Genomic DNA, 19,337 nt, shown 5'->3' on the forward strand with positions numbered 1-19,337 from the left:
TTTGGAGAGAGCTTTATTTTTTGGAGTTTTGTTTAGGGATAGTTTTTCGATAGGGTTTTTTGAAACCAAGAGAACTGTAGATTCTAAAGAGTATACTTTTAAAAATCCATCTCTGTAAAAGAACACCATGTCATAAGCATGAGAATATTGTAAATAAAGTTGATAGACTCTAATTTTTGTAGTGAAAATATGAAAATATTGTTAAATAAAGTCAATCGGCTCTTCATTTTGCAATGCAAATTTTCTTGGGTTTCAATAAGAATTTATGAAGTTGGGCATCAATTTGTTGTTCATTTCATCTAACTTCTTGTTATATATTTTGAATTTGTATTTATATTTAGAATGCTAGTTATAATAGATTTATGGGATCAATAGCTCTTTTCATCCCAAATCATAAAAAAATACCCATTAGAATTCAAATTTGACTAAGATATCTCTTAGATAAATAAAAGCATTTACAATTAAAATATAAATCTCACCAAAAAAACTCATAGATTATTGAGATCTTCTATCTAGTTATGAAAACTTAAATCTTAGCAAACAGGGACTTTAGATTTTCATTTCAACTCTACTTAGTGAAGTCCAAGTTTCTAATGGCTGGATAGTAGTTGTCGTGAACCAGCCCCAAAAGATTCAACCATCAAAGAAAAATGTCACTTGACATAGATATTGTTTTGTGCCTGAATTATACTCATTTTTTCAAAAACCTACTATGCCAAGGATTCCATCGTCAAACTAGGCATGATAGATTTTTGAGAAATTGTCAATTTGGCAAGATAAATATATTTAAAAATTCCTCTCAATGTGATGTAGTGAATCAATTCATAGGCAAGGGATGTATGAAGAAACTAATTTCCTACAATAGGGAGTAGTTTTAATTGACCTTCCAAGGGATTGAATATGGGTATGAGGAGGTTCTAACTTATGGAGGAGGAGTCCTAATGAAGTGTGGAAGGTGTCTTAAAAGTGGGGACAACAGGCAGCCAAGAAAGCCCTATCAAACCCTCAATTTTACTACTTCTTTTGTATGACCTACGTGCACCCTAAGACCCTAAAAATCATTGATCATGGGTCCTATGTATCAATTGTTATTAAGGCTAGAGGTGTTGAAACTCTAAGACAAAGTGATGCAATAGTACACAGTAGAAATCTTCAAACAACAAGGAATGGTGGAAATGCTCAAATTCCCTCAACACCCAAGGTGAAGGGTCCTAGTATCAAATACCTATCATAGGTATGTAGATATGCTGAATGGAAGGTTATCACAACTCCACAGGAAAAGGTAACCTAATCACTAGGTCTACCGAACTACCAAGCACCAAAAACTCAATATGCACTACTGGATTCCCTTAGCCAAAAGAGGGATCAATCCCCAAAAACTGAATAAAAAGACCAAGGATGGCCTAAAATCACTGATATGGCCTATTTAGGTCCTAAAAAACATGAATCCGTGATTCATTTCATCAAATACAACTTATAGTATGAAGTTTCTTTGAAAAACCACTAAATTGGCTTGTAGCCCCCCTAGAATGAGGAAGATGTGTAAATTTGGATTCTTCCAAAGGAAATGGTGACTTGAACAGTGATTTGGATACCCTTTTGGGTCTTATGAAACATTAAAAAGTTCCCAAGCATGGATAAGAATGGAGGTTGTTGCTGTTGCAACATTAGACCGAATTTGAAAGCCTAATTAGTGCTCCATTTGCATTGTAGGTAAACTTTCTACAAAGAAAAAATATAATCCAAAAATTAGGAAATGTTAGGGCATTTAAATGAGATAAATTTCCAGGATCTTAGCCTCTAGTGAACCCAAGAACTCAATCTAGAAGGACTAGTGTAAATGCTGATTTGGTGTACTCTTCATGAAGCACACCTAGGGTATGGCGGAAAACTCACCTCCTTGCATCTTCTAGAAAAAAATTGTAGAATATAAAAGTACATTATTAAACCTTGTATTCCACCAAAGGGTATCAATTTCCCATGGTGGAATATGCCAAAATAACCTACCACTAGCAAGTTGCTGATTTGTAGGTTGATTTCTAGGTAGCCATCAATAAAAATTGAATAACTTTTAAAATATGAAGAGTTAGAATATGAGACTTGTTGTAAAATGAAATGGATGAAATTTACCAACTTTTAGATTCACTGAGACATCTTCAATCATCCATACACATCCATACTAGAGTCTGCAACACGTGTTTATGCAAGGAACAATGATAATTTTATTGCTTTCAATGCCAAAATTACATATTTGTCCAATAACCCACCTATAAGGGCTTATATAGGATGCTAAAAATGGTTATATAAGTAGTTTGAACCAATTAGACATTTGGGAGAGGATTTTAAAAGTTTTAGCAACTTTTTAAGAAGTTGCTCAAAGTTGCTTTGACAACTTTTAGAGCCTTTTTTGGATATTTTGCAATTTTGCATATCTAGGGACCAAAATTGGTCCTAACCTTATTTTTATGATCCTTAAAGGATTTTAACATGAAAAAAATGTAAATACCTATGCCTCAGATCATTAATGACCAATAGTTAGAAAATGGCTTATAAAATGCCAATCTTGTAACTATGGCCATATAATGGGATCTAATGTTAAATCCATTATTCCTAAGCATGAATAAAGGCCACAAGGACCTTATTTTGAAATATTTATGGTTCTTGTTGAAGGTAGAGTGAGTGATTCTACACCACAAAGGAGCTATTAGCCCTAGAAATTTGGGTGGAGGCCTAATTAGGGGCTCTCCTTGTAGCCCTTTTGTGAAGAAATCTTGAAATTGCGTACAAACCCATTGTTGTTATCCATTCAAGCATAGTACAAGTGTTCTAGTAACATGTTAGGACATCATAGAAACATTTATTGGATTGGGGAGTGCTATGGTACCCTAGTAGAGCTATAAAACCTTCAGAGGGATACTATTCCTAGAAGAGTAAGGGAGTGATGCTACAAGTTTGGATCAGTTAACTTGGTGAGGAGGTTGGGCAAGGTCAATGGATTTTCTAAGAAGAAAGACATCCTATAGACCACATATGTGTACTGAAAACACCAAGATCCACATATAATATACAAGGTTGCATGAGGATAGGGGTACTTGGGTACTTAGGGTACAGGTATGGGTATGGGTATGGGTACGAGTACAACTATTTTTTATAATAGGGGATGGGGTTACTTGGGTATGTCAAACTTTATTTTTAATTATACTTTTATATTTATAGAGAACCTAAATTTACGAGTTGTGACAATGATTTTTCAAATCAAGAATAGTGATAAAGTTTGCAAATGTAATGTATTATTTTTAATTTTAGATTTGTTATATGTTTGTAATAATAATTTATGATAAATGTTTAGATGCATAACATAGAAGGTAGGCTTTAAACATGAACAAGAAGATCATAAATCATATGACAATGACATATTGCAAATGATAAATTTCAGGCTTTAACACTGATAAAGTTTATTGCTGATCAATATTGTATCAAAAATTCAAACTGATTAGGTATTGAATTAAGCTTGATAAACAAATAACAGAGAAAGAAAACTTTAAACATGAACAAGAGCATAAATCATATGATGATGACATATTGGAAATGATAAACTTATGCTTAAATAGTGATAACATTTATTGTTAATCAATATTCTATCAAAGTTTTGAACTCATTAGGTATTGAATTAAGCTTGATAAGCAACGAGATGATACATAGACAAAAAACTAAAAAAAATAATCCAAAATCTCAATCAAGGTCCTTAGCTATGATGCTCTCCACCAAGTACCCAGTACATGGGTATGTGGGTATGAGTACTAGGGGTGTGGGTACAAGTACCCATGCAACCTCATAATATATTATGATAACCAATAATGTCATACATGAATGAACATATAATATATTATGTTAGTCAATAATGTTATACATGAAGGAACATATAAGATATTATGATAACCAATAATGTCATAAGTTTAATAATGTCATGCATCAAATAAATGTTGTACATCAAATATAAAATGTCATATATACATCAAATGTATATCGAATATGTCCACTAACATAAAATCCAACATATATTTCCGTTGATACCTATACATGTATGTCTATTAACTATATCTTCTCCTTCCCATGAGGGGAAGGAAACATATCTCTAGAGGTCTTTGGTCATCATGTGGAGGAAGATGGTGGTGATGATGGCGTCTTCCTCACATGCTTGCTTGTCCTCTTGTTGAGGCTCTTCTCTAACTCAAGCTGATAAAAAAAAAGTAGATATGAATCAATAATTATTATAGATTGAAATCAAATATATGTACACACAAAATTAATTATTTTCTTACCACCATCATATAGTCACTTTGTAAGTCCACCTCGAAGGCTCATGGATGATCGGGTGTGACAAGACCCTACAACAATTGAATCAATATAATAACTTATAAATAACATTAGAAATTTTGATACTAACTATTATAAACAACACCTAAAACCAAGAAAATTCTTTCATACCTTAGTCAATGGCTGTGAACTAGCCATAGCTACAGCCACTCCACGATGGACAGACTGTCGAAGATGAGGAGCAGTCTTAGATATCAAGAGCTACATGTCATACAATACATGTCAAATGCAACATAAAACATGAAACAAATATAATGAAATTAATTAAATTAACATGAAACAAATGTACCTCTATGAAGCTCATATCACATCTAGGCTTGGAATTTGTAGTGAATGTCGATGGTCCTATAGAGAACTGATGTACATGTAAAATTTTTTTTATCAATCCTTCATATGATTACTTAATAAATATATATATTAATTTAAATGATCAAACTGATACATACCTCTGGACTCATCGATGGGATGAAAATTGGGGCTAGGGGATCACTACTAGGGCCATCAACACTCTAAACCTAAATTTTGAACAATGTCAATACATGATAATTAATTAGTCATTCACTATACATATGAAATGTGATAAAATTAGTTTATTAGAATTGTAATTTACCTATGTGATAATGACAAATGTCTCATTTAGGAAATGATCAATCATGAGCCCATCATCTGCACCATCTTTAGCATGATTTCCAAATGTGCATAAAGATCCGCATGATGTCCACATGTGACCATGACATGCAAAATGCTTGTCCTCAACTAATGGACTCATGCAATGAATTAGGGTCTACTTCAAAGCACTAATAGTCCTTAGAGTGCTAGCCTCTACATGTTCCTTCACAACTAAAGGAACAGTCACATGCTCACCCTGAGGCTTGACAACAAGTTCCCTAACTACATTAGGGTCATGACGTGCCCCCGACTTCTCAAATGATGACTCCCCACCTCTACTCTGAGAGTCTAATATATCAAAATAATTAGGGATCTCCCCAAGTTCAAACTCACAATATAATTTCCTTAAGAAATACATTGGGACCTCATGATTAATGCAAGGAGGGGCATAAAAAAAACCATTGACCATCTATCCCAAAAATTATTTCTAATACCATCGTGTATGCACTAATGGATGGGGAACCATTTAGTACTCTCTCTAACAGTATCTTGTTCACCAGGCTTTCTTAATAATGCACAAATCCTACTTTTTGGTATATGTTTTTTCTTAACATATTGATATGATAATTTATTTTCATAATATCTTTTTTGGTCATCCCTCTTAACCCACCAAACATCTAACTGACCACTAACAAAAGCTATGTGGGTCTTAATGGACTTGAGGGAAGATGCCAATTGAGCTCTCATTGGATTGGTTTGTCCACAAGCTTTCAACTTGTGCTTTTATTTTAGTTTTGCCTCTTTCTATTTCACTTAAAATGTTTTCTTGTGTGCCAGGAGGAGGTTTTGCAATTGGTTCAGGTTGTAAAATTTGTTGTTCTTGTTGTGGATGGTTTTGGTTTGGATCTTGTTCAGGGTTTTGGTTTTGATCTTCTTGGGGATTTGCTAGTTCATTATTAACATTTGCTAATAAGAAATCAATTGAAATCAAAATAAATAAATAAATTTAAAGAAAAATTGAAAAAAACCTACAAAACAATATTAAAAACATATAAAACAATGCAAAAAGAAAGTTAGATAACATACGACATACTCATGATCTCAAACTTTGATGATGATGAGGCATATTAGCAAGGCAAGTGGTGAAAACCTTCTATTCTCTCAATCCCTGTATGCACTGTGAGCAAAGGAAGTAGGAAAATAGAGGGAAAATAAATGGGTTGCAGGTATGCATCCCATTTATAATAATTTGGCTTTTTATAAAGTGTATATGCACTATAGTGCATATACGTTATGGCTTGGGTTACCCAAGCCATAGCGCCTGCATGATATAGTGTGTATGTGCTATTGAAAATTAGAAAAAAAAAAGGGGGCACAATAGACTTGGGCACATGAGTGAGAAAGGTATGAAAGTACTTCACTCAAAGAAAGTTTTACCAGGTCTAAAATATGTTAATATGGATTTCTATGAAAGTTGTGTGTATGGAAAACAAAAGAGAGTGAGTTTTGTGAAGACTGGGAAGGAAAATAAAAAGGAGAAATTAGAGCTTGTGCATACTGATGTATGGGAACTGGCTTAGGTATCTTTCCTTTGTGGCTCTCATTATTATGTTACATTCATTGATAATGCAACTAGAAAAGTATGGGTTTATTTTCTTAGACAAAAACCTGATGTATTTCAAACTTTTAAGAAATGGAAATGCTTGGTTAAAAATTAGACTGGTAAAAAATTAAAATGTCTTAGATCTAATAATGGTGGTGAGTGTTGTAGTCATGAATTTGAATATTATTGGTCCACTAATGGTATTCATAGATAGAAAATTGTTCCAAGGACTACACAACAAAATGGAGTGGTTGAATGCATGAACAAGACTACAATGGAGCATGAGGTTGCATGCTAGGTTGCCCTTACACACTTGGGCAAAGACTATCAATATTGTTGTATATTTTATTAATAGAGGTCCCTCTACTCCTTTGGGTTGTGGTATTCTAGAGGAAAAATGGACTGGTAAGAAGGTGAGTTATTCTTTTCTCAAAACCTTCATTTGTGAAGCATTTTCTCATATAGATTTTGAAAATAGAACCAAGGTGGAAGCTAATTCAAAGAAATGTTTATTGTTTGGATATGGCATTAATGAATTTGGTTATAGGCTTTGGGATTTTGAAAATCATAAAATTTTAAGAAGTGATGTCATATTCAATGAGAAAGTGTTGTACAAAGATGTGTTGCAGCAACATGAGAAGAAAGAAGATGATTATGTAGTGCTAATTGATACTCCAAAAGATGGTGTTCTAGCCATTTCTCATGATGTGCAACAACCACAATAACAAATATCACACACACTAGTGAATGTTAGACAGTCAACAAGGCTAATTACACCTCCAAAAAGATTTTCTCTATCTTCATATTCTATTTTACTAATAGATGTTGGTGAACCTAAATGTTATGATGAAGTTGTGTAGGTGGATACTAAGATTCAGTGGGAGTCTTCAATGAAAGATGAAATTGATTCTTTCCTAAAAAATAAGACATGAGATTTATGCAAGTTGCCTCTAGGTAAAAGGGCTTTATAGAATAAGTGGGTTTACAAGTTAAAAGAAGAGGATGGAGGTAAGAAAAGATTTAAAGCCATGTTAGCTATAAAAGGATTTGCATAGAAAAAGGGCATTGCTCTTGATGATATATTTTCTCCTATTGTTAAGATGACTTCTATTCATACTATTTTAAGTATTGTGGCTACTGAAGATTTGCATTTAGAACAATTTGATGTTAAAACAACCTTCCTTCATGGTGATTTGGATGAAGAGATATATATGGCTTAGCCATAGGGATTGGAGGTTAAAGGTAAGGAGAAATTAGTGTGCAAATTGAAGAAAAGTTTATATGGCTTGAAGTAAGCACTTTGGAAATGGTATCTAAAATTTGATAGTTTTATGCATGAGCATGGATACATTAGGTGTCATTCACATCATTGTGTTTACTTTAGGAGGTTGGATGATGATAGCTACATTGTTTTATGTTTATATGTTAATGATATGCGTGTAGTTGGGTCTAACATGGATAAGATTAAGGGGCTGAAACACTAGTTAGCACATGCATTTGCTATGAAGGATTTGGAAGCAGCAAAACAAATCTTTGGTATGAGGATTTGCAAAGATAGGAAGGATAGGAAATTGATGCTATCTCAGGCTAATTATGTTAAGAAGGTGTTGCAATATTTCTCTATGGAGAATGCTAAAGCTATCAACACACCTTTACCTGGTCATTTGATGTTGACTAAGGAAATGTGTCCCAAGACACAAGAAGAGGAGGATAAGATGTCAAAGGAACCCTATGCTTTAGTTTTTGGAAGCTTGATGTATGTTATGGTATGTACTAGACCAAATATTGCACATGCAGTGGGAGTCGTTAGTAGGTATATGAGTCATTTAGGAATTGAGCATTGAAATGTAGTCAAATGGATTCTCAGATATTTCAGAGGAACATCCAATAAGTGTTTACACTTTGGGAGCTCTACTACTGGCTTATAGGGCTATGTTGACTAAGATTTGGTAGGGGATATTGATACCAGGTGGAGTACTACAGGTTATGTCTTTACTATTGGTGGGGTAGCTGTGAGCTTGGTTTCTAGGTTATAGAAGTTTAATGCTTTATCCACTATAGAGGTAGAGTATGTTGGTACTATAGAGGCGATGAAGGAGATGATATGGCTTTAGTTCTTGGAAGAATTGGGACACCCTTAGAAGGATAATTATTTATTTATAGATAGTCAAAGTGCCATTAATCTTGTAAATAATTTAGCTCTGCATTCCAAGACCAAACACATCTAGTTGTGGTACCATTTCATCTAGTCAATTTTGGATGATGGATAGTCAAGGTTGCAAAAGATACACACAAATGAAAATCATGTAGCTATGTTTACAAAGGTAGTAACAAGGGAGAAGTTGAACTCCTCTTCAGCTTTGGTTGATCTTAGACTATACATGGATAAAGGAACAACAATGTCTAGGGTGGTTTGATCCAGTGGGAGCCCCATGTGGTAGTAGTATTGCTACAGGATCAGTCTCCAAGTGGGAGATTATTGTCTAGTTTGGTGGACATAGTCCAGCGATTGGGTGAACCATGTTAAATCTTGTTATCTTGAGTTCTTTTCTATGTAATCTATTATTTTTTGATATTGTTTATATTTTCATGCAATTATTATTTCTATCTGTCATTTAATCATAACAACTTTTCCAACGAACAATTTGGAAAATGACAATTGCTCAACTATAAAATCACCTACTCTAATTTTTAGTTAAATTTTTAATAAGAAATAAAAAATACTCCTAGGAAAAATAAGGCTAGCCAATGAGAAAAAGAAAAGAAATAATCTAAAATTTCATTTAATAGGAAGATTAACTTAGACCATAGGATTAATGGATAATTTTTCCATTTTGTATGGTTTCCTAAGCATGAACTATTAATAAAAAGGAGACTAAAAACTACAATCTCCACTTATAGATGGGACTAATAAATGACTAATAATAGGCATTGGAGACTCAATGGTCATTTTTTTGCTATGTTAGAAGATGAGGAAGTTTGTGTGATTTATAAATATACATACAATTTATATAAATTATTTAATGGAGGTAAAAAAGTACTAATTAATTGAAAACTTTCTGACATTCTCCAAGTTGATTCATGACTTTTAGCAAAAGTGAAAGCATGTGCCCATTTTCTCCCAAGCCCAAATCTTTAGTGAAATGACCACATGTCATTGATGGGATCAATGTTTGTAGAAGAGATTTAAAAACATTAGACTATTGTGGTAAAAGAACTAGTTATTTAAGTAAAAAGAGAAATTAATTCACTAACTTTTACTGTAGATTTTCAATGTTGAGAATAGTGGAGAAAAATAATATCTATATACTTTACTCCTCATCTTAGCTTTCTCCTTCTAGTCATGTTTATAATAATTTCATATCTTCTTCTTCTAGCAAATATAAATGTCAGGATCCCTTTTCACCTTTCTCCATACAAGAAACACAATCATGATGCCCTCCATGTCTTCTCAATTGGTTGACGTCACATCACCTCTCACTATGGACATGGCACCCCAACCCAATTCTTGTCTTTTCACCAACACACCCTAGCAAGCCATTTCTCCTGTGGTCTCTTCAAGGTCCTCATGTCGCATTGATCATGAGTGTTCTTATCATCATCCCATTACTCACAACACCCAACCCATCTCTTTTCACCAAACTTGGGAATCATCATACATCCAAGAATGAGAGAGAAAATTAGTCTTTAATCTCTCCAATGCACCATTAAGTACCCAAGCTTTTAATTTTTTGAAAATGGGTCTTGGATTTGCAATTTCCCCAAAGACAATTCCCCATATAGATTTTCTCATTGAAATCGAGAACCTAGTGCACTCTCTACTTTCAAATGTCATGGAAGAAGTTTGACAAGACTGTGTAGTGGCATTGAGGCATGCCAAAATCCAAGGAACAACATTCCTAGTTTTGAATGATCAACATTTATTAAATATCTTAAGAACAAAGGCCTTGCCATTACTCAAGAAGATAAAGGGAATACCATTGGTCACCATGAATTGTCAAGAGTACATATCCAAAATTCTACTCCTCCTTTTGGATAAATGCACTTATAAAATCCTATTGTGTAACCCTTGCTCCAAAAGTTTAAAGAAGGTGAAGACAACAATATATTTCTTGTCATTTGACAATGAGACCAAAATCATCTCATCTCTTCAAAAGAAATGATCCCCTATATTTATCATGTGCTAAAAATTCATAAACCAAGGGTTCCTCTTAGACCCATTGTCGACACCATTGGATCCCCTACTTGTTCTCTTGCATCATTCCTTGCTAAAATAATTGCACCATTAGTCAAAAATTCTCTTTCTTTCATCAAGGACTCATCCTATTTTTTTGAGTTCATCAAGGATAAAACACTTGTTGATTCTAACCTCCTTGTGAGTTTTGATGTCGTCTCCCCCTTCACTAAAGTTCCTATCCAAGATTCCTCGAATATTGTCAATTAGAAGACTAATGAATAAATAGAAACATTAGTCAAACTATGCCTTATATCCACATTTTTCTCATTCCAAGACATTATCTATGAATAGGTAGATGTGGTTGCAATGGGCTTGCCACTTTCTCCCATTATTGTGAACCTGTACATGGAATATTTTGAAGAAATTGTGCTCAATTCTTTTCCCCTCAAACCTAGATGGTGGAAAAGATATGTAGATGACACAAACATCTATTGGCCCCATGGCCCAGGAAAACTCCAAGACTTCCTTACCCATCTCAATAGCATTTCTCCTTGCATTTCCTTCATGTCAGAGATTGAGGCGGACAACCAACTCCCTTTTCTTGACATTGTACTCATAAAAAATCTTGATGGTTCCATAGGACATTGTGTCTTCCAAAAATAAACCCTCATAGATTGGTACCTCCATTTATCTTCACACCACCACCCTAGTCAAAAATTTGGTGTTCTTAAGATGCTCATCTTGAGAGCCTTCCATATTTGTGATGATGAACACATAGACCTTGAGCTTTCACATCTTCAAAAACTCTTCCAAATGAATGGGTGCTCAAGTAGAAAAATCACAAATGCTATCAAAGATACCAAAATCCATTTCCTTTCTCATTCTAAATCCCCCAAAATATCACACTCTCATAGGGTCTCATTGCCCTTTATCAATGGTGGGTAAAAGTGCAAAGCTGTGTCACCTTTCAGGCTGACTTATCTGAACAATTGAATTTGAGTATTTCTACCTAAAAATCAATTTTTTCCAAACATATTATCTAAATAAATTCATTCTAGCTAAGTTATATATGGTCAGACACTTTTCCAATTGAAAATGTCTATTAAATGCATGTTTTATAATATTTTGTATCTAATTACTAAAGTGATAGAATTATTTTAGCAAAGTGGCATTTCAATAACTCTTACTATTTTTTATGATATATTTTTAATAACATATAAACACCATTTTATAGAGCACAAAGTCAAGAATATTCCCATATGGATTTTATGGTGTTTTAATTAGATATAATATATTGTAATTAAAAAATTGTACAAGTATGTATTTTAACACTTGAAAAGATGTGAATTTTGAGAAAGAAAAAATATTAAATCATGTCAAAAAAAATTAAAAATTATATGATGTTCTAGAGGATAGAATCGTCTTTTAGAATGTATAATTTTTCTCTTGGTTAGAATATATTTGTTTTGAAAAATGTGGTGGGAGATGAAAACTATCAATTTCAAGTGAGTTGAAATTTGAATCATTATAAAAGAGATAATATAGGTCTAAAGCTGACTTTTAATTTTGATTGTTCTAGCTATATATGTTATCTACAACATAGTCTAAGATCAAAGGGAAATAAATTTATTTCCATCTAGTTTTGTGGTGGGAACTAGACTCCTAATTTTTAGTGTTTTTCAATAGGTAAAAAATTATCTATAAAAAATAGGAAAATATATCAATTCTTATTCTAAGTAATTATTAAAAATTATAATCCTAAACTTCATCCATTTCTACACATTGCATTAGTTTACTTCATTTTCAAATTCAAAATAATAATACCAATTTTATGTCATTGAAGGTGAATAGTTATACTTTTGTTAGCCTTTTCCTTTACAAAAGGGTGACATAGGTTTGTGCTTTTACCCTAGTATCTTGCACAAGATTGCCAATATTCTAACCAATAAAGGCATTTGTAGTACAGTCAAACCCTTCTTGTTGGTTAAACATCCTATCCACTCTTTGAAAGACTCAAAAGACACCCTTATGGAATTTGGAGTCTATAAGATTGAATGTTCATGTAGTTTTCCTTATTTGGAGAAACATGATGCACTATCAAGACTCGATTAAAACAACATGGAGCTGACATACAACATGATAGAGTTGCCAAGTCAGCCCTAGCTGAGCACTCCTCAACCACCAAACACCACATTTTCTTAAAGAAGGAACAAGTCTTATGTGAAGAATATAATTTCTTTAGGCAAAAAATAAAGAGGCCATTGAAATTGGCAACCACCCATGGAACCTTAATTGAGATGAAGGGTTATTTCTTAGCCATTCATGGCAACCCTTGTTATCATTTATCAGAAACTATTCACGTCACCCTTCATAATCTCTCTCTCTCTCTCTCTCTCTCTCTCTCTCTCTCTCTCTCTCTCTCTCTCTCTCTCTCTCTAACCTCCATTTCTTCATTTTACTTTTATATTTTCAATTGGTTATATAGTTTTTATTTATAGATTTATTCTTATTTTCATTTTCATTTTCATTTATTTATTTATTCATTTACTTTTTTTTTTTTATTATTTAATTTATTATTATTATTGTTATTTTAAAATTTAATTTTATTATATATATGAGTGTGTGTGTGTGTGTGTGTGTGTGTGTGTGTGTTAAATTTCATTCTTTGGTGTTTACACATATGTCCATGTTAGACACACACACACACACACACACACACACACACACACACACACAAGTATACTTGAGCACTTTTATTTGAAATCCATCATTATTGTTTTGTGGACCCATTCTGGTGTCTTTATTATTATTACTAGTATTATTATTACTATTTTATAATAATAATAATTATATATATAATAATTATTAGTATTATTATAATTATATGCAATAATAAGTATCATATATATATATATATATATATATATATATATATATATATATATATATATATATATATATATATATATATATTAGTTTCCAACCTTTCTTATTTACTTTTTGAGATACCCACATTATATATATACATATATGTATATATGTGTATATATACATATGTATATATATACATATTTATCATTCACATTATTTTTCTTAGTAAATTTGTTTCTTATTTCTTGCTTTTGCATTCTCTCATTTAGATATATCTTTTTCATATATTTTCTCTCACAATTGGTTCTCCTCACCTCATTTACCTTATTGTTGAACCTCAAACTCTTCTCAACTATTATGCCTTTTTTTATCCACATTTAGTCTGCAATGTTACTACTTTTTTCCTTCAACTCTCTCATCCTGATGATGGATCACAGAGTGTGATCTAAAACATTGATGCAAAAATTGTAACACAATCTGCCCAAAAAATAGAGTAGAATATCTATATTTTAAATCAACTATTCACTTTATACAGATCAAACATTTACACTAACTTCAATATGTCCAAAAAAAGATGTAGGTAAAAGGATAAGAAAAAAAGTTTGAGAATGAAAACACTTAACTTAATGAATGGTTTGAAATTTAAAAATGATTTAATAAATTGTTTGCTTAGGATATAGAAAAACTGTGTAAGATTAATTATTAAGTACAAAATTTGAAATGAAGAATGAATTGAAATTTATTCATCATTATAATTTTATGACCTAATCTTATTTTTAATTAAATGTTAGTTTAAATTTATTTTATTTTTTATAGGATGCAGAAGTGGATTTTCAGAGGATAATAAAAAACATGTAGTTTTTCATATTTTTGATATTTTTGGGATTATCACTCACACAAATCATATGTGATCCCAATTATTATTATTATTTTGGGGCTAGGGGGGGGGGGGAGCGGTGGGAAGATGAATTTTAGCTACAAGCTTGTTTGAAGACTTTTTCTTTTCACAAAATCTCTACACATTAAACTTGTCTTTTATCTTCAATTTGATTTGAAATAGAGAATATTGTGTAAATAGGAACCCAAACAACAACCTTAGAAGATAGGAAAAGAAAAATTGGTGAACTATTTACATCAAACCTCAATGCAATGAAGAGGGTGCCAAGTTTCTCACATGTTAGAACTTGTGGGCATGCAATTTTAAACTAATAGTAGTAAATTTGGAACTATTTTTTGATTCTTGAAGGTAAAAATTGTAACTCAAAAATATTGAAAAAGACCATTGCTAATTTGTCATCACAAGTTTGTAACAAACCAAGACTATTGAACTTTTGGCGGTAATATTCATCAATAATTACAACCATCTATGGCACATGGTGATGACAGACAACTAGTTTGAAGCATCAAACTATTGACAAATGCTACAGATGATTCAATAGGTCTGTGACACCTTGGGAAAAAAGGAGGCAACCTAATATTGATGACTTGTATAGTTGATTCAATGAGTTAGTCATATCATCGATGGCAAGGAGGCATCAAAGTATCTACAAGTTCTAAAGATGGTTCGATGAGTAGGTCATACTGTCAGCAGTAGGAGGCATCAAAACATGTAGACAGTTGTTAGAGTGTTTAAAAAAAACTATAGTTTGTGGCTTGAGATAAAGACCATTATTATAGATTGGAATTTTTATATTGTTCCACAAGCATGAAGAAGAAATTTTGATGTGAATTCCTAGAGAGAAGTCATGGCTTGTTTCAATCTTTGTATACAATTTCTTCTTCATAACTAGATGTAAATTTTCTTGATGAGAATTAGTCATTGGGGAGATAATAATATGAACATGGTGCCCTCTGAAATGAATACAAATTAATGTGATTTTAAATTACTATTTTAGGACCAACCATTTAAGCAACACCTTAATTGGATTCAAATCCTTATTATCTAGCGATTAAGTAATGATTTCTACACCTACAATTTGAGTTGATGTTCTTGGGTTACCTAGATAAGGTGTTGTTAGTCTATGGATGCTATCCACTTCCAGATTAAAAAATTTAAATTCCTCTAAAGATATTCATCATGGTTGTTTAGAAAATAATTAAGATGCTAATGATATGGTATTTAAAGTGAAACCCTAGCTTACCATCAAAAAAATTCATTAAAAAAAATCTCAAATCATCAGCATATTGTATCTGTACTCTAAAAAGCTATGTGCTAATATTTGCAATAATATCTATTTATCTCCATGAAAACAATATTGTTTCACGTACAAATTAGAACAAGGCCAGAGCTTGCCAACAATATTATCTCAATGACAACAATATTATATCATGATAACACATAAGCTTTAGATAAAATACTATTAAAAATAGGATAAAATAGATTGTGGCTGACTTCTCAACATGTACAGTCCAAACTCCTATATATAACTTCAATGTATGATTACATAACTCTTTTTGTACATAGCCAAAAAGTAATAATGTCAACCAAAGAAATTTTAGAATTTCAAAAAGATAATGCAAGAGCAAGTATGAATATGCTTGATTATACCCATCTCTTCAAAAGCCTTGTAAATTGTAAACACATGACATAATAAAATCATTCTCAAATGACACAAAGAAGATAGCTACTCATGATATATGTATGTTGACAATCAAATACTTTCTCCTCCTTGGTAGACAAGTGTGATACACAATCTCTTACAAGAGTAGCTCTGTGTTTGCATACAACTTATAGAGAAAGCAAGATGTTGTTGATTTCTACTGAAGAAGCAATGGTAATCAATAATAAATCATAGTTTTCATACAACTTACAAAGAAAGAAACATGTTGTAACTCATAGTACTTATGTTAAGGCCATTGTAAGGCATTCACTAGAACTTGTTATGTTCACCCACTAAAAGTAAGTAACATGTTGGAGACTTCAAAGTTTGAGCATCCCCATCTACAATAATGACATGATACAAAAATAAGTTGTAACTAAAATACTTTTAATAGGGAAATTAAAACCAAAATTAACAAACCTCAAGTATCATTGTCAAACTCAGGCACTCCAACTTAATTTTTTTAGTTATGCTACTTGGTACCCTACAACCAAATACAATGAAATTATGATCAATTAGCAATATATGATACATTTCAACAAAGGAAACAAAAAATTTCTTTTAATAACATCAAAAATGTTGAATGTAGAAATAGTTAAAAAAAGGAACTCAATGATAGAATGTAAGTAGTGAAGAATTATTATCTGTAGCCAGTTAAGCATCCATATGTCTTTGGTTTCTCTCACTTCAATCCAAAATAAGATTAAATAACAACTTGAATTTAGAATGTGTGTGCAACATAATTCCATATGCATGGACAATAGGTGGAGCTGAAAAGACAACATGCTTATATTTATGACCTATATAAAAAATGCAAACATATTGCATTTTTTAGCTTCACTTGCTATCTCTTGCATATCAATTGAGATTGCATATTGAACCAGGATCTCCTTCTACATTGCCTGAAACAAAGATGAATGAAACAAATTAATCCAAAATACAGATTTAATCCATATATTAGAAGAATACTTTCATTATTGTAAGCTAAATTACTAAGGAATTCTATTCTATAGGAAATTACAACATAAATTTTTGCATTTAAATCATATATTTCATTCCTAAATTTTTGCATTTAAATCAGTAAGAAATTCTATTCTATAGGAAATTACACTTATCATCAAGCATTTAAAACATATTTATATCTTTTGAATGGTATAACAATGCATTGCAGGGATCATTGAGTAAAACTAGAAAGAAGAAATTAGAGAAAGATGAGAAGAGGAAAAAAATGTGTGAGGAAAGGAGGTACAACTATACTACTGAGAAAGTGATAGATAGTGGGGCTTTATGCCATGGAGAGGAAGACAAGGTTGTCAAAGCAACAAAAGGTTGTTCATTGGGTATTTGTTCATAAAGCCTTTGAAATTAGAAAATGAGTTCGATCCATCTATTTAGAAAGATGAGATTTAGTCAAGGTTTATTCAAGTGTCAATTTGGTATGGCATTTGGGAACAATTGATGGGACCATATATTGTTGTTTAGTTTTGATATGTTCAGATTGGGTTTCACTTGGTTTCAAGAATCCTTTCATATTCCCTACTTAACAAGGCCAACCACGTGAAGGTGGAAACTCATTTGGCCTCTCCCCCTCATCATCACTCTAAATTCTCATTAACAACTAAGTAAATATTTCATTTATTTATTTTAGAAGTATATCATTGAATCATTATAATCACATAACATTCATTAACATGACATACAATTAATTAATATGTATAAACATTTATCAATAATTTGTGAGAACATGAATCATTATATTCACATAACAACTATTAACATGACACATGATTCATTAATACCTATAAATATTCATCAATAATTTGTGAACACATCAATTATCATAATCACATAACAATATTCAATAACACGACATAAAATTCATTAATAAGTGTAATGCCCCGCCAAGGGATCCAAAGAATTGACCTAGAATTTCACTAATTTTAGTAGCATTTTTTTTTCATGAAAGTAAATACCACGTATAACTTATGCACAATAACGGAAGCAATAGGAATGTCCATCTGAAAGTCAACATATCATACATAACATATTACATTCTTTAAAGATCCCCTAACGTTGAATTACATACATGAATCCATCTAGTACAACATCCACATGAAATAACAATGATAAGTCCAATGTTTATACATTACATTTCAAATACTCAATCATCCACTGTACATGTCATAGGGTATGACAAGCTCAAAAGAATATACATACATAAATTAAGGTACATCTTCCTATTCTAATCCATGATACATCAAAGCAAAGATAATCACATGATATACATGATACATCATCATAGAAGACATATACATCCATCATAAAGATCAAACATAATAAACTAAGTGCACGGTTCCTCCCAACCATTAAAAGCATCATTAGACCATCGTGGATCCTAGCCATCCCTCCGTGCGTGACATCACAAATTACCGAAGAGATCATTGGTATAAACATAGTAGGAATGTCACTCCTAACAACATCATATGTAGAAAGTAATCTAACATAAGATAACAACATCTAACATATGCTAATCATCAATGAAAAGGATACATTTCCACCATCATGAAGGACGCATCAATCACGATGTCTCAATGAATCTCAAATGATAAGAGTGGAAAATACACTACCACCCGATCGCTTGGTACCTAGGTGGTCCACTCCCACCGTGCTGAGGAGATAATCTCAAGTCCCAAATAGGCTATCAAAATCACATAGCACAAATCTCTATAAGTCTAGGAATCCTAAAAGTATACTAACTCAAAGGTTCCAAACACAAAATTCGACATCTAATTCCCAGAGGCACACAATGACATGTAGGAACCTACTATGCAAGAGGGAAAGTGTCATCACAATTATCACATACAAGTTACCCTGGTAGTTAGCTAAACTCCACAGGTCCATACTGATCTCATGTGGCCACTAGTATCCTCTCATACTGACAAGGCATACTACGGAATGCAAGGTCACAACCATGCATTCTCACTACTCCCATCCTAGCCTGTACAAGCACTCAAGGCATGGGTGAGAACAAAACACTTGTCTTTTTAGGTTCATTCAGTTAGTATTAGGTGTGAATGTTATCACTTATTAATCCAACTTA

This window comes from Cupressus sempervirens, chromosome 8 (genome assembly GCF_028749045.1).
Source record: "Cupressus sempervirens isolate cs-2001-9-10 chromosome 8, ASM2874904v1, whole genome shotgun sequence".
In the NCBI taxonomy this organism is placed as follows: Eukaryota; Viridiplantae; Streptophyta; class Pinopsida; order Cupressales; family Cupressaceae; genus Cupressus; species Cupressus sempervirens.